We start from the raw sequence: 13,724 nt of genomic DNA, 5'->3' as shown, positions 1-13,724 counted from the left end.
CCTTTCCAGACAACTCTGAACTTTATACCATATTCTCCCATTACGTGAGTCCAGAGAGTGCTTGTCTAACTTGTTATCACCAGCACCTTGCATAATGCTTAGTATAGAGTGGGTGTTCAATTAGTTCGTTTACTTATTTATTTGAGAAGAAGGAAAGGGAAATTTATTACGATGCCAGCCAAGAAGGAAAAATGGCAGACTATTCGTCTCAAAATATCAGTTTACTGCCCCAAGGTTTACAATGACATATACACATGAGTACAAACCTTCCATCTAAAACATTGCCCCCATTCAGCGTGAATTTATATTTCATCTAGTTCTTCAAAGTGATACATTTTTGGTTAACTCTAGCCTTCTGGAGATAGACAAATATTTTTTTTCTTCTTCTCTTAAGCCCATTTATTTAAGGTTCCAGCTGAGATTGAGATGGACTACTTTCATAACATTTGTCTTTGTCTTCATTAAGTAAATTTACCACCATCACTTACATCATTACCAGCACCAGAAGGAAAATCCTTTCTATATAAGAACCCCAGCTTAACAAAACTTCCCCTAGAAAATAAAGTCCCCAAAAAGTTGCCCTTAATGCCCTAACAAATCAAATATAGTCATGAGGCATAGCTATTAATAGTATGTAAGTGATTCTATAAATGCAGAGAAAGCATCTTTCTATACAATGTTTCAATTCTAAATGAGGTTTCAATTCTAATGAGAGGTATTAAGGGGTGGAGAATTCCAGGATACCTGTTCCAGCTACCAGAAGCATTCTTATAATAAATTTATATAATAATATGATTTTTCCCCTGTAAAAGCACTCAAAAGCCCTAAAAGTCTAGGCATGGTGGCTCAAACCTCTAATCCCAGCACTTTGGGATACCGAGGCAGGAGAATCACTTGAGGTCCAGAGTTTGAGACTAGCCCAGCCAATACAGTAAGACTCTGTCTGTAAAAAAAAAAAAAACAAAAACAAAAAAACTGCAAAATTATCCAAGCATGGTGGCACACATCTATAGTCCCAGCTACTCAGGAGGCTGAGGCAAGAGTATCCCTAGAGCCCAGGAGCTTCAGGCTGACATCATAGCACTCGAGCATAGGGCAATAGAATGAGACTCTGTCTCAATTTAAAAAATATATTTTTTTAAGAAAAGAATGTAAGATCAGCTATAGCTGATCTTGGACAAAGTAGGTCAGGTTACCTGTCAACAAAAACATCTTGAGGAAAATCATATTTGTACTTTAAAGCATGCCAAAATGAAAACTCCATTTTTCGGGAGAAAGTCTTACTAGCCCACAAGAAACATAGTAGCCACCTTACGTGTCCAGTGAACAAAAACTGTTATTACTAGATCTCTTTTCTCCTGACCACTGACTCAGTTATTCCTGGCAACTCTCAAAAGTGAGCCAACTAGTTTCATATGCAAATTGTGTATCAAAATTGCAACCTGCATTTTGTATAAAAATGACTTAATGGTCAAGTCACACTACATTTCAAAATCAAATGGACTTTTGTTTTTTCTTATTTCTTTTTTTTTTTTTTTAATATGGAATGCTTCATGAACTTGCATGTCATCCTTGCTCAGGGACCATGCTAATCTTCTCTGTTGTTCCAATTTTAGTATATGTGCTGCGGAAGCAAGCACTGGACCTTTGTTTTTAAAGGTACATTTCTTACCTTTCTTTTCATCTCTCTGTGACATGTAATGTTGCCATTCACTTTTCCTTATAAAACTCCCTGTTCTCATGGCCTGAGTTTTACTCTTGCCTGATTTGCCTTCTACTTTTTGACACTCTGACTTTCCTATATTTTTTCTCTGCCTAAATGTTAATGTTATTCAAGCCTCTGTCTTGGGTTCTCGTTCTCATCCCTGGCTTCAGTTCTGTCATTTTCTTGCTAAAAACCCACATTTAAATTTGTAACCCTCTCTCCTAAGCTCCAGCTTCAAATATCCAACAGCCTCTGGACATCTCCACTTGAGCCACCCACAAGCTACTCAGATGTAATGGTTCAAAACTGAATTCATCATCACTTAACCATTACCTGCTCCACTGTGTTTTCTAACAATGGTAGAAAAGGTGGCACCGGACAAGCTGTGTCCAAATCAGACATGTGGCAGTCATCTAAAACTCCTTCCCTTCCTGGCCTGCACTCTAACAAATTAGCCATCTATCTGTATAACCCCTTAAGTATTTCTCATATCCACTCCCTTCTCTCATTTCCCATTGCTTCTACCCTTTTTCAGGTTTCCCCAAGTCTGATTTCTAACCTCCTTGATTATTCCAGGTAGTGCAATACCATTCATGTGTCTTTTATAAAACACTAATTCTTGATAATCATCTTACTCAAAATTATTTAATTATTCCTCATTACTCTAAGATGAATTACAAAATGTTTGCCATTGTCCGAGAGGCCTCACCTAAACTGTCCTCTGCCAAACTCTCTACCTTTGTCTCTTATCAGAATTCTTGATCTTCTCAGAAAACACCTTGCTCTTTCAGACTTCAGTTCTTTTCACAAAAAAACTGACCCTGCCTAAGATGTCTTTTGTCCCTTTTTCTGCATACTAAACTTCCACTCATCCTTATAAAATTAAACTGGTTATTAAACCACTCCTCTCTGTACCACTGTGCCAAGTACTCCAATTATAGCATATGTACCTTTATGGTTATCATTTATTTGCTTTTCTCCTCCTTTGGGTTATTCATTCCTTAAGGTCAAGGTCTATGTCCTTAATTTCCTTGTGTTCATATTCTAACTAGTGCTTGGAAGATGGTAGAGATCCAATAAATGTTCGTTGGGTAAATGGCTGGGTAGGTGGATGGATGAATGGATGGATGGACAATATTAAGTCAAACAAAATAATTAGTCTTGGATGTGGGGGGGTGTCAGTGGTAGGCCACTGGTTAGCAGGAAGGACTGGGGGGGATAATGAAATTTAAGGGTCACTCCTCATTCAAGCCATTATTGTGAATCCTGAGAATGAATCACTATACAGCAAAAAGTTAGTTTTTATCTTTGGATAAGGCTGAATAAACACCATTGAAGTTTTTCTCTGTAGACCTCATTTGTCTACTTCCAACACCTTACTCTCAAAGGAATAACATAAGCAATGAAGTGTTTCCACTTTCTATGTTAAAATCACGTTCTAGTTCTATCTCACTAAGATTATGCCCAGATCTCATTGACTGGTACTTGGGGAATTTCAAAAATCATGAGTCAAAGTTTAAAGATTATTAATGTCTTGTCCTTAGTATAGAGATGGCCCATCTCATTCATTAGACATGGATTATAACCTCTCAAGCAATCACCTAGTTCCTCAGTCAGTCAGGGTACCTCTGAGTTGCCACATTAAATTGTCTGTGGTCTGTACATATTCTTGAAGTTGAAAGACTAAGAAAGAGTTAAGAGATAAAATCAATGTTGATTCTTGGAAAATAAGAAAAGACATTTTGTGGTTCCTAAGCATAATGATTGGATTTTCACACTAATATGTGAGATGTGCCTTTCTCAAACATGTTACAACATCAGCACATTACCTATCTGATGTGGGGCAGAAACAGAAACCAAAAAGAGAAAAAAAAGAAAATGTTTTGGCACAGTATGTTTTCAATACGTGGAAGAATCGAGATACAGCAGGATGGATATATTATATGCATTCAAAATGGAAAGAGCTAGTGCTTAATAAACTAGATGCTTTGGTATAGAATCCTGGCTTTTTGTATCCTTAGCCAAGTTGTTCCATGCATCTAAGCTTCAATATACTCATCTTCAAAATAAGAGTAAGAACATGGTAATCTGGCAGAATGGTATGTGCACACCATAGTTCATTGATATGTCATCATCAGAAACTGAATAAGCACTAATGCATAAGAGCATTTTACTAGGCAGCTATTGCACATTCCCTTACTGAAAAAAAATTATATAATCTGCTTATATAAGAAAGCTGCAATGGCTCTAGTCTGATATTCTTTCAATAGCTCACAATGATAAATGTGTACAGCAATGGTTTTCCTCTATGTTAAGCTGGGGCTCCAGCTAGAGGGTTGGAATAATTATAATATATTCAGCTGACATTTATTGAATTATGCATGAGAAACTTGCTAAATGCTTTACGTACATTATCTCCTTTAATATAACACAGCCAAGGAAATAATCAACAGAACAAATAGACAACCTACAGAAGGGCGGAAAATATTTACAAGCCATACATTAATAAAGGACTAAAACCCAGAATTTACAAAAAACTTAAGCAAATCAACAAGGAAACAATAAAACCACCCCCATTAAAAAGAGGGACAAAAGACATGAATAGAAGCTTTTCAAAAGAAGATAGGCAAATGGCCAATAAACATATAAAAAAAAATTGGTCAACATAGTTAATTATCAGGGAAATACAAATTAAAACTACCATGAAAAACCACCTTATCCCAGTTAGAATGGCTTTTATTAAAAAGTCCCAAAACAATAGATATTGGCATGGATGTGGAGAGAAAGGAACACTTATATGCTGTTGGTTATACTGAAAATTAGTACAACCTCTATAGAAAATAGTAAGAATAGTTCTCAAAAAATTAAAGGTAGACCTGCCGTATTTGATCCTGCAATCTCACTACTAGGTGTTTTCTCATTTTATCGAGAAGACACATGCACACAAATGTTTACTGTAGCACAATTGACAATTGCAAAGATGTGGCATCAACCCAAATGCCCATCAATTCATGAGTGGATTAACCAAATGTGGTATATGTATACCAGGGAATCTACTCAGCCATGAAGGAGGATGATTTGATACCTTTTGCAACAATCTGGATGAACTGGAGACCATGATCCTAAGTGAAGTACCTAAAGAATGGAGAAACAAACACCACATGTACTCACTGGAACAAAGGGATGAGCATACAAGTGCATAGAGTGAGTAAAGCTCCATGGAAATAAAGCAGGGAGAAGGGGGAGGAGGGGTACAGTGAACACTATCTGGGTGATAGGCACACTTATTACCCTGACTCAAGCATTACAAAAATGAGCAATGTAACCCAAACCATTTGTACCCCCGCACATAATGCATTGAAATTTTTTTTAAATGGTCATTTTTATGTTATAGTATGTGTATTTTAGCACAATTTAAAAGACTTTTTTAAAGTGAAGCTACAAGAACCTATGAGAAGGTACTAAAATTATCTCTATGTCAGTGAAAAATAAGCTAAAGCACAGAAAGAGTGAAAGTTTGCCCAGTCACATGTCACTGTCTGACTGACTCCTGATCTTCTCACACTCACTCTCCACCACAATCTTTTTACCAAAAATCTTTCTTTTTTCCCCAAAATTTACCTCATGAGTTTAGGGAGTAGAATGATGATGAATGCCAGAGGCTGGGAATGATGAAGGGCGAGAAATAAAGAGATGGTTAATGAGTGCAAAAATACAGGTAAATTGAAGAATTAAGTTCTAGCGTTCAATAGCACAGTAGGGCGCCTATACTTAACAAGAATTTATTGTGTATTTCACAATTCCCAGAAGCTTTAAAATGTTCCAAACACACAGAGTAACGGTTTAAATGATAAACGTTTGAGGTGATATATATCCTAATTACCCTGATTTGATCATTACACGTTGTATATATGTAAAAAAATATGACATATACCCCCAAAATATGTACAATTGCCACGTATTGATAAAAAAAATTGTCTTCCATGACACCAGTCCCTGGTGCCAAAAAGATTGAAGACCACTGGAACAAGTTATAAGTGACTGATAACAATTTTGATATGTCACGTACAGAGACAAACCTAGCGGTGTTTTCATTTAACATTTTAAAAAAAATCTCATTTAGAAAGAGTTGTAGGCGTCAACTACAAACTTTTCTGTGCGTTTAGAACATTTTAAAGCTTCTGGCATTTGTGAAATACACAATAAATTCTTGTTAACTATAGTCACCCTACTGTGCTATTGAACACTAGAACTTAATCTTCTGTTTACCTGTATTTTTGTACTCATTAACCAACTTCTCTTTATTTCCCACCCTTCATCATTCTCAGCCTCTGGCATTCATCATTCTACTCCCTAAACTCCCTAAATATTGTTCAACAGCAAATCTGTCCCAGATCAATCAAGACATACTATACTTATGGCTACCTTCTTCACCTATGTCAAAGGAGAGTAATTCATACAAAAATAATAGTGGCAGATACTAGGTTCAACTGAACATGGTTTCTGAATACCTCCATTTTTTCCTATGTGTCAGGCTACATACTCTGAAAGACTCTCCTACTATAAAATAATAAATCCTAGATAAAACTGACTATCACATATATTTCTTGGCTATTTCTGAAAGCCCCAACTAACAACCGTTCCAATCTATCTTACCCTTCTCCCAAAAACATAAGTTGAAACCCAAGAAGGAATCAATGAGTAACGATCATAAGAAAAAAACAAGATTTTCTTCATTTTGATCAGTATTGTAATTAGCTGAGAGACTAAGCACCAAGAAGAGAATTTAAATCAGAGATTCCCACACTAATCCAGACACTTAGAAAGAGGTCTCATAGTTTCTCCTAGAAACTGTTGGAATCCTCTCTAGAAGAAAGCACTACCAATTTATGGCCAATTGAGAATCATATACTATCAAAACTATCTTTAAAAAAAGAAAGCAAAATAGAGACATTTCCAGATAAATAAAAGCTAGGAATCACTGCCAAGAAACTATCACTAAAGAGAATTCTAAGAGTGAGTTTCAGGCAATAAGAAAATGGTTCCCTGAAAGAAAACTAAGAGGATGAAAAGATGATGACCCAGGAAAATGGAAAACATATAGTAAATGCAAACAAACATTTTATTTATAGGAAATCCATAAATAAAGACAGTCTTTACAAAATAAATACCAAAGTAAATGCATGACAATAGTAGTACCTAAGTCAATAGGCTGAAATCTAGGCCTCTTGTACCAACCAGTTAGCCAACCCGTGAAATGTTCTTGAAGGAAACTAAAAGTGCTACTCCAGTGAATATACAAATGATAAGAAAAGTGAAACAGCTTTATTGCTGGTGTGGAGAAAGTTTTAGTGGTCTGGATAGATGATCAAACCAGCCACAACATTTCCTTATGCTAAAACCTAATCTAGAGCAGAGTTTCTAACTCTCTTTAATTCTGTGAAGACTGAGAGAGGTCAGGAAGCTACAGAAGAAAAGTTGGAAGCTAACAGAACTTGATTCATAAAGTTTAAAGAAAAAAAATCCATCTTCATAACATCAAAGTGCAAAGTAAAACACCAAGTGCTGATAAAGAAGCAAGTTATCCAGAAGATCTAGCTAAATAATTTAAGAAGGTAGCTACACTCTACAACATATTTTCAATGTAGATGAACCAGCCTTCTATTGGAAGAAGAAAGTCCTCTAACTAGTACTTTCATAGATAGAAGTCGATAGCTGGCTTCAAAACTTCCAAGGTCAGGATAACACTCTTACTAGGGACTAATGCAGCTGGTAACTCTAAACTAAGTTAAAGCCAATGCTCGTTGACCAGTCAAAAAATCCTAGTCCTGTAATAATTATGCTAAATCTATTCTATCTGTGCTTTGTTAAGTGGAATAATAAGGCTTGGATGATAGCACATCTGTTTACAGTATGGTTTACCAAATATTTTTAAGCCCATGGTTGAGACCTGCTGCTCAGAAATAAAGATTCCTTTCAAAATGTTATTACTCATTGACATTTCACCTGAGAGCTCTGATGGAGATGTACAAGGAGATGAATGTGTTGTTTTCATGCCTAGCAACACAACAGCTATTCTGATGCCCATGGATCAAGGAGTAATTTCTACTTTCAAGTCCTATTATTTAAGAAACGTATTTCATAAAGCTAAAGCTGCCATAGACAATGATTCATCTGTTTGATCTGGGTAAAGTCAATTGAAAACCTTCTAGGCAGAATTTACTATTCTGAGTGTCATTAGCGACATTAATAGGAATTTGGAATAAGTTGATATATCTCACAGATAACTTTGAAGAGTTCTCAACTTCAGTGTAGGGAGTAACTACAGATGCAGTTTCCTTGTTGTGCAGAAACTTTTTAATTGAATTAAGCTGTTGGTATGGATGCAATTAAAAAAGAATGCAGTGTTGGTGGAACTACAAACTAGTACATCAATGGGAAACAGTATAGACATTCCTCAAAGTACTAGACCTACCATTTGATCCAGCAATCCCACTATTGGGTATTTTCCAAAGTAAAGGAAGTCATTATATCAAAAGACATCTAACCCTAAATTTTTATAGCTGCACAATTCACAATTGCAAAGATATGGAATCAACCCAGTTGCCCATCAACTGATGAATGGATAAAGAAAATGTGTTACACATATATGTAGGTCATTATAAAAGCTTTGAGACAGACTATGTTATGGTTTGTTATTTCACTTTTAAAAACCATAGTTTGGTTATGGCATCGGCCATATACACCAAGGCTGGTGGGTTCAAACCTGGCCTGGGCCAGCTAAATGACAATAATAACTGCAATAACAACAACAACAAAAATAGCCAGGTGTTGTGGCAGATGCCTGTAGCTCCAGCTACTTGGGAGGCTGAGGCAAAAGAATCGCTTAAGCCCAAGAATCTGACGTTGCTGTGAGCTGTGATGCCTTGGCACTCTACCAAGGGTGACATAGTGAGACTCTGTCTCAAATAAATAAATAAATATCATAGTCAAAAATGTCCTTCCTGATTCACCTAGGCAAGTTTCAATTTGTTTGGCTTATCACTGTTGCTGGAAGGGCTTCATTTGTTTCTGTCCATACTGATTTTACATTTCTTGATTTTTGTGTATCTCAACACTTGTACATACCACAGAACACTGTATAGACATAACAAGGAATGAAATAATGTCTTTTGAAGCAACTTAGATGGAACTGGAAACCATTATCCTAAGTGAAGTACCTCAGAAGTAGGAAAACAAACACCACATGTTCTCACTAATAAGTGGGCACTAAATGATTGGTATACATGGTCATAAAATAGTATAAAGTACATTGAAAACTAAGAGGGGAGGAGGTGAGAGGGCATAAGGGATAAAAACTTACCCAAGCTTCACCACAAATCTGATGTTTGTTCTTGCTTCAATTTTAGCTCTGATTTTCAAACTGCAGTCTCATCCTTCTTTCTGCTTTAAACCATATCCTGTTTAGGCTTGGCACCTGTAGCTCAGCAGCTAGGGCGCCAGCCACATACACCAGGGCTGGCAGGTTCAGACCTGACCCAGGCCTGCCAAACAACAATGACAACTACAACCAAAAAATTGCTGGGCATTCATTGTGGCAAGTGTCTGTAATCCCAGCTACTTGGGAGGCTGAAGCAAGAGAATCACTTAAGCCCAAGAGTTTGAGGTTATTGTGAGCTGTGATGCCATAGCACTCTACCTAGGGTGACATAGTAAGACTCTGTCTCAAACTAATAATAATAACAATAATGACAAACCATAACTTGTTCAGATATGTTATAACAAGTTAGTACAAATTTATTTTGGTTTAAAAAACTTCTAAAATCCATGCATAGTTTTTTCATAGTATGCATTTTCCATGGGCTTTTTGAAGACCCCTCATACACTGGTATGATGTGGAGAAGTAGAAGACGCCTTAGAATCACACAGAAGAAAGACCTAGCCCAAATTTTCATCACCCTAGAGGGCCTTTCAAAGTAAGGGATTTTTGAGAAAAGTATGAGTTAACAAACAATGAGCTAGGAAGAGAATGGATTTAGCTAGAAGTCCTGATCCCTTAGAGACAAAGAGTGATGGCAACAAGCACATCTACAGGTTGCAACCTGGATGTCTAACCATATGAATTTCAATTCTACCCAAAAAATATTTATCAAAGTTCAACCATGTAGAAGGCATTCTGTTCTACATATTAGAGTCAGAGAGAACGTGTAAGGATGAGCTGTACTTTCAAAGTGCTCAGAATACGTTAGACAGAGCTTAAACATAAAAAAATGATACAGGGGTTTCATAGTAACTTAAACCAGTTTTAAAAATCACCTAAGCCACAAGTAATAATTTAAGTTATACAAGGTATGATGGCTTTCTTCACTGTCAGGAAGGAAGTCTGAGAGGGGATACAGAGACAAAAGAAGAAAATAATATGGGCTTGGAGAGGATCTTGACAGCCACATGTGCACTGCTAAGCACACACTCCTAATTCTGTTAGCAGTCATGGGTGGGCAGGAAGAAGGGGGCATGTTCTGCTTGCTATTTCCTCCTGATCACCTTTAGCCATTCCCAATCATGGAATAAGACTGTCTTTGACATCTTCTAGAAACAACAAGAAGGATGGTATGGGCAGACAGAAGTAATGAAGAAGCAAAATCATATGTAAAAACCCAACATCCAACTCACCCTCAGCACAACTTTTCAATGGACCATGGAACCCTGGAGAGATGGTGTCCAGAAAAGCACATATTAATACTTCCCCTCCTTCTCAGGAAACTGAAAATCCACATCTTCCAATGTTTAGTTAATTAGTGAACAAATATACACTGACCTTTATGTGTTCTGAATTGGATATATGAGGTCTGATAATTAAGTTCATGAACTCATCCTAGAAAAAGTGCTATATACCTCATTGCTGAATATCACCATGGTCACCTTCAAAGTATTCCTCTTGGGAAGCTGTGCACCAATGCTAGTGCCTAGTCCACCCTTCAAAGCTCTTTTTCTAGGATGAGTTTATGAACTTAACTTTCTGACCTCACATAATGATGGGCAAGAGAATTGTCCTCGTGGTGTCTAATAAGAGAGAGAGATACAGGAAATGTAAAGGAGACCATTGGGGAGTCAGGACAGACTTCCATGAGAAAAATGCTTCTATTATACTCACACATGTTCATACATCATCTAATGACATATACTACTTACTTTTCCTTTAAGAAACCTGGAGTTTCAGGGGGTTGGGGTTATCTGGCAACACAGAAGGAAGAATTTCAGTTTGAAGAACAAATTTGTGATAGTCCAAGTAGGGTCAGGTTTTACAAGCATTGGTGTGTACCTCATTGGATAAAACCAATGTTATTGAGTGCTAGATTCACACAACACATAGATTTTGAAGTAACAGAACAAAGCAGGCTTGACCCAAATCTACATTGTTTATTTGTTGAAATCATCCTGCCCAGTCACCAGCTCCCAGAAGTAGAGGCCAAACCAGAAAAATTGGATCCCAGAAGCAAAGCACTGAAGTCAAGGGTAGAGTTCATCCAGATCTGGGCCATGCAAGGAGGCTACAGGAGAGAAAATGAAATGTGTGAAGCAGCCCAAGCCAGCTTCCTGACCAGAAGAGAGGGAAGTAGACAGATGAATGGATGAACAACAGAATGGATAGATGGCTTGTTAGAAGGATGAATAGAAGCTCAACTCCTGTAGCTTAGCAGCTAGGGTGCCGGCCAGGTTTGAACCCAGCCCAGGCCTACCAAACAACAATGACAATTACAACAACAAAAAAATACCCAGGCATTGTGGCAGGTGCCTGTCTCCCAGCTACTTGGGAGGCTAAGGCAAGACAATTGCTTAAGCCCAAAAGTTTGAGGTTGCTGTGAGCTGTGATGCCATGGCACTCTACCAAGGGCAACATAGTGAGACCCTGTCTGAAAAAAAAAGAAAAGAAAAAGAAAAAAAGAAGGAAGAATAGAGGGACATGGGCAGAACAGGCTACAGAAAACCTCTAGGGTTAAGGGAAAACCAGTTTGTACATTGCCAACCAGCTAGGAAATGCCTCTGGTTAGAAATCATTCAATGACACCTCCCTGGAGTTGACCACATGACATTTTTCTCCAATTTTTAAACCCAAACCAAGGGTGTGCCATCAGGGTTAAAAAGCTGAGAATTCAAAGGAAACATTTCCTATGTGTGGGTAGGGTCTGGGGAAGTCCATGCTAACTCTACCCTGACCTGAAGGATGATCACTTACTTTCAGGACAAGGACTGAGAGAGGGCTGTCACGGGGAAAGATTAAAAATGAGACCAAAGGAACCACGACCACAACAAAAAGAGAGAGAGAGCAGTAAGGAGAGACTTATAAATTAACACCCACTTGCTTTCAGTTGAAAAAGTTGAGTCAAAGTGGTGTTAAGAAGGTGTTAGATCCTATACTGTAGCCAAGAACCCCCAAAACTAAGCAAATACAGTGGTTTTTCTTTCCTCGCAATAATATGATCACTGTGTACCTGGCACAGGGAGGTCATGGGGTAAGACACACTCTAAGATTCATAATGATTTACTTAACATACACAATTCAGTTGACTGATTTGCCTCTTTTGTGTGTTGTTCTGTGTTGCTTTGAATTTGCTTTAATCCAGACGGCCTGAGTTGCAACAGTAAAGTAGAAAGAGATGGTCCTTAGCACCTCAGGAAAATTCTACCTTTCTTCATCACCCCTTCCCTTTGCAATCTCCTGTCCCATCTCTCCCTGCACCCTCCGCCCTTCTCCCTGCACTACCCTCAAATTCTAGGGGCTCCTTGTGCTAATGGAGACTCTTTAGACAGCCAAGGACTCCCATGGCTGCAGCTTCTCCACCAGCCAGTTTACAAAGGCTTTTACAAGCATTCTTTTTGTAATCGTGCGTAACAACCTTGTGCAAGAGTCAGCCAAAATATCATCACTGCTAACTTACAAACAAGGACGCTGATGACCAAGAAGTACAATGACTTACTCAATAGTAAGTGACAAACTTCCAGTAAGGACCCGAGTCTTTTAACTAGTGCCTATATACCAACCAGCACCTAAAAATGATGCTTCTACACCAACAACCATGTGCAATATGCCCTCAGTTCGTCAAAATTTTCTACTTATGTATGTGAAATCAAAAACACAAATCATTTGGAGAAACAGCTGAACTATGATGTCATTTACTGCATAACATTTCTGGGGTGTTGTGGTGTATGCCATGCTACGCCGCCCAGAATCCTGTCTTCAGGATTGAATGAACCATAATCATCCTCTCCCCACCCTCAACCCCACCCTCAGCTTTTGGGAGTATTGGCAGCAGCTGACAGCTCTCAGCTGAGTCATTCTCTGGAAACTGCCTTCAGCCTGTGAAAGCCACATCATGCCTCACTCCCAAGGCCACCCTGCATGCAGTCACTAATAGACAAGAAATAAAGGCCCTATTCCTTTGCCTCAAGGTGATTCTGAGGGGCTGGAGCTCCCCAGGGCATCTACGGGATTATATAAGCACTTCATTGTATCTGTTTCACATTCAACTCTTCCCTCTGCCCAATCCCACTCCCTTCTTTCTCCCAAAAGTGTTGTTTGTGACAATGTCTGTCACAGTTTCCAGTGGAATCTTACCTAAGTTAAGCACAAACAGTAAAACAGGCACTATGAGCTTCATTTAAAGAACTTGCTTCAGTGAGGGACTCAGAAAAGCAAGGGAGTAATAATAGTATGAAGTGATAAGTCTACAACGCAAGAACAGATCCTGGGACGGTGCTGTGATAGGCAAGACACAGAAAAACAGCATATCCCCTGATAGTCTTTAGTTATAAAGAAGGTAACTTTGTTCTGTCTCATTACACTGATTTTGATGGCCAGGATGGCTATGGTAATTCATTTAAGAAAGTAACATCTTGGACATAGGAGGGGAAAACGACAAAGGACCAGCTCAATGAGATCAAGGCTCTATATTGACATGATTTCATGAAACTGAAGTTTTTTCTGTATATCTTCTTGAAATATTTGTCTCCTGGTTTA

At 38.1% G+C, this 13,724-nt stretch overlaps 2 non-coding genes across 2 annotated transcripts; one reads left to right on the top strand and one right to left on the bottom strand.

Annotated features, from left to right (window-relative positions):
* Positions 1-1,535: 1,535 nt before the first annotated feature.
* LOC111723869 lies at positions 1,536-1,640 on the bottom strand. The gene has a single exon (XR_002772317.1). It is a non-coding gene; the product is annotated as a U6 spliceosomal RNA (small nuclear RNA).
* A 1,801-nt stretch (positions 1,641-3,441) lies between these two features.
* Positions 3,442-3,544, top strand: LOC111723844. Its single transcript, XR_002772296.1, has one exon. It is a non-coding gene; the product is annotated as a small nucleolar RNA U13 (small nucleolar RNA).
* The last annotated feature ends 10,180 nt before the right edge of the window (positions 3,545-13,724 follow it).

The sequence above is a fragment of the Otolemur garnettii genome, unplaced genomic scaffold (assembly GCF_000181295.1).
Source record: "Otolemur garnettii isolate 467f Iridium unplaced genomic scaffold, OtoGar3 scaffold00016, whole genome shotgun sequence".
Classification (NCBI taxonomy): Eukaryota; Metazoa; Chordata; class Mammalia; order Primates; family Galagidae; genus Otolemur; species Otolemur garnettii.
The sequence above is the reverse complement of the archived record's forward strand: the minus strand, read 5'-3'. Positions and strand labels throughout refer to the sequence as shown.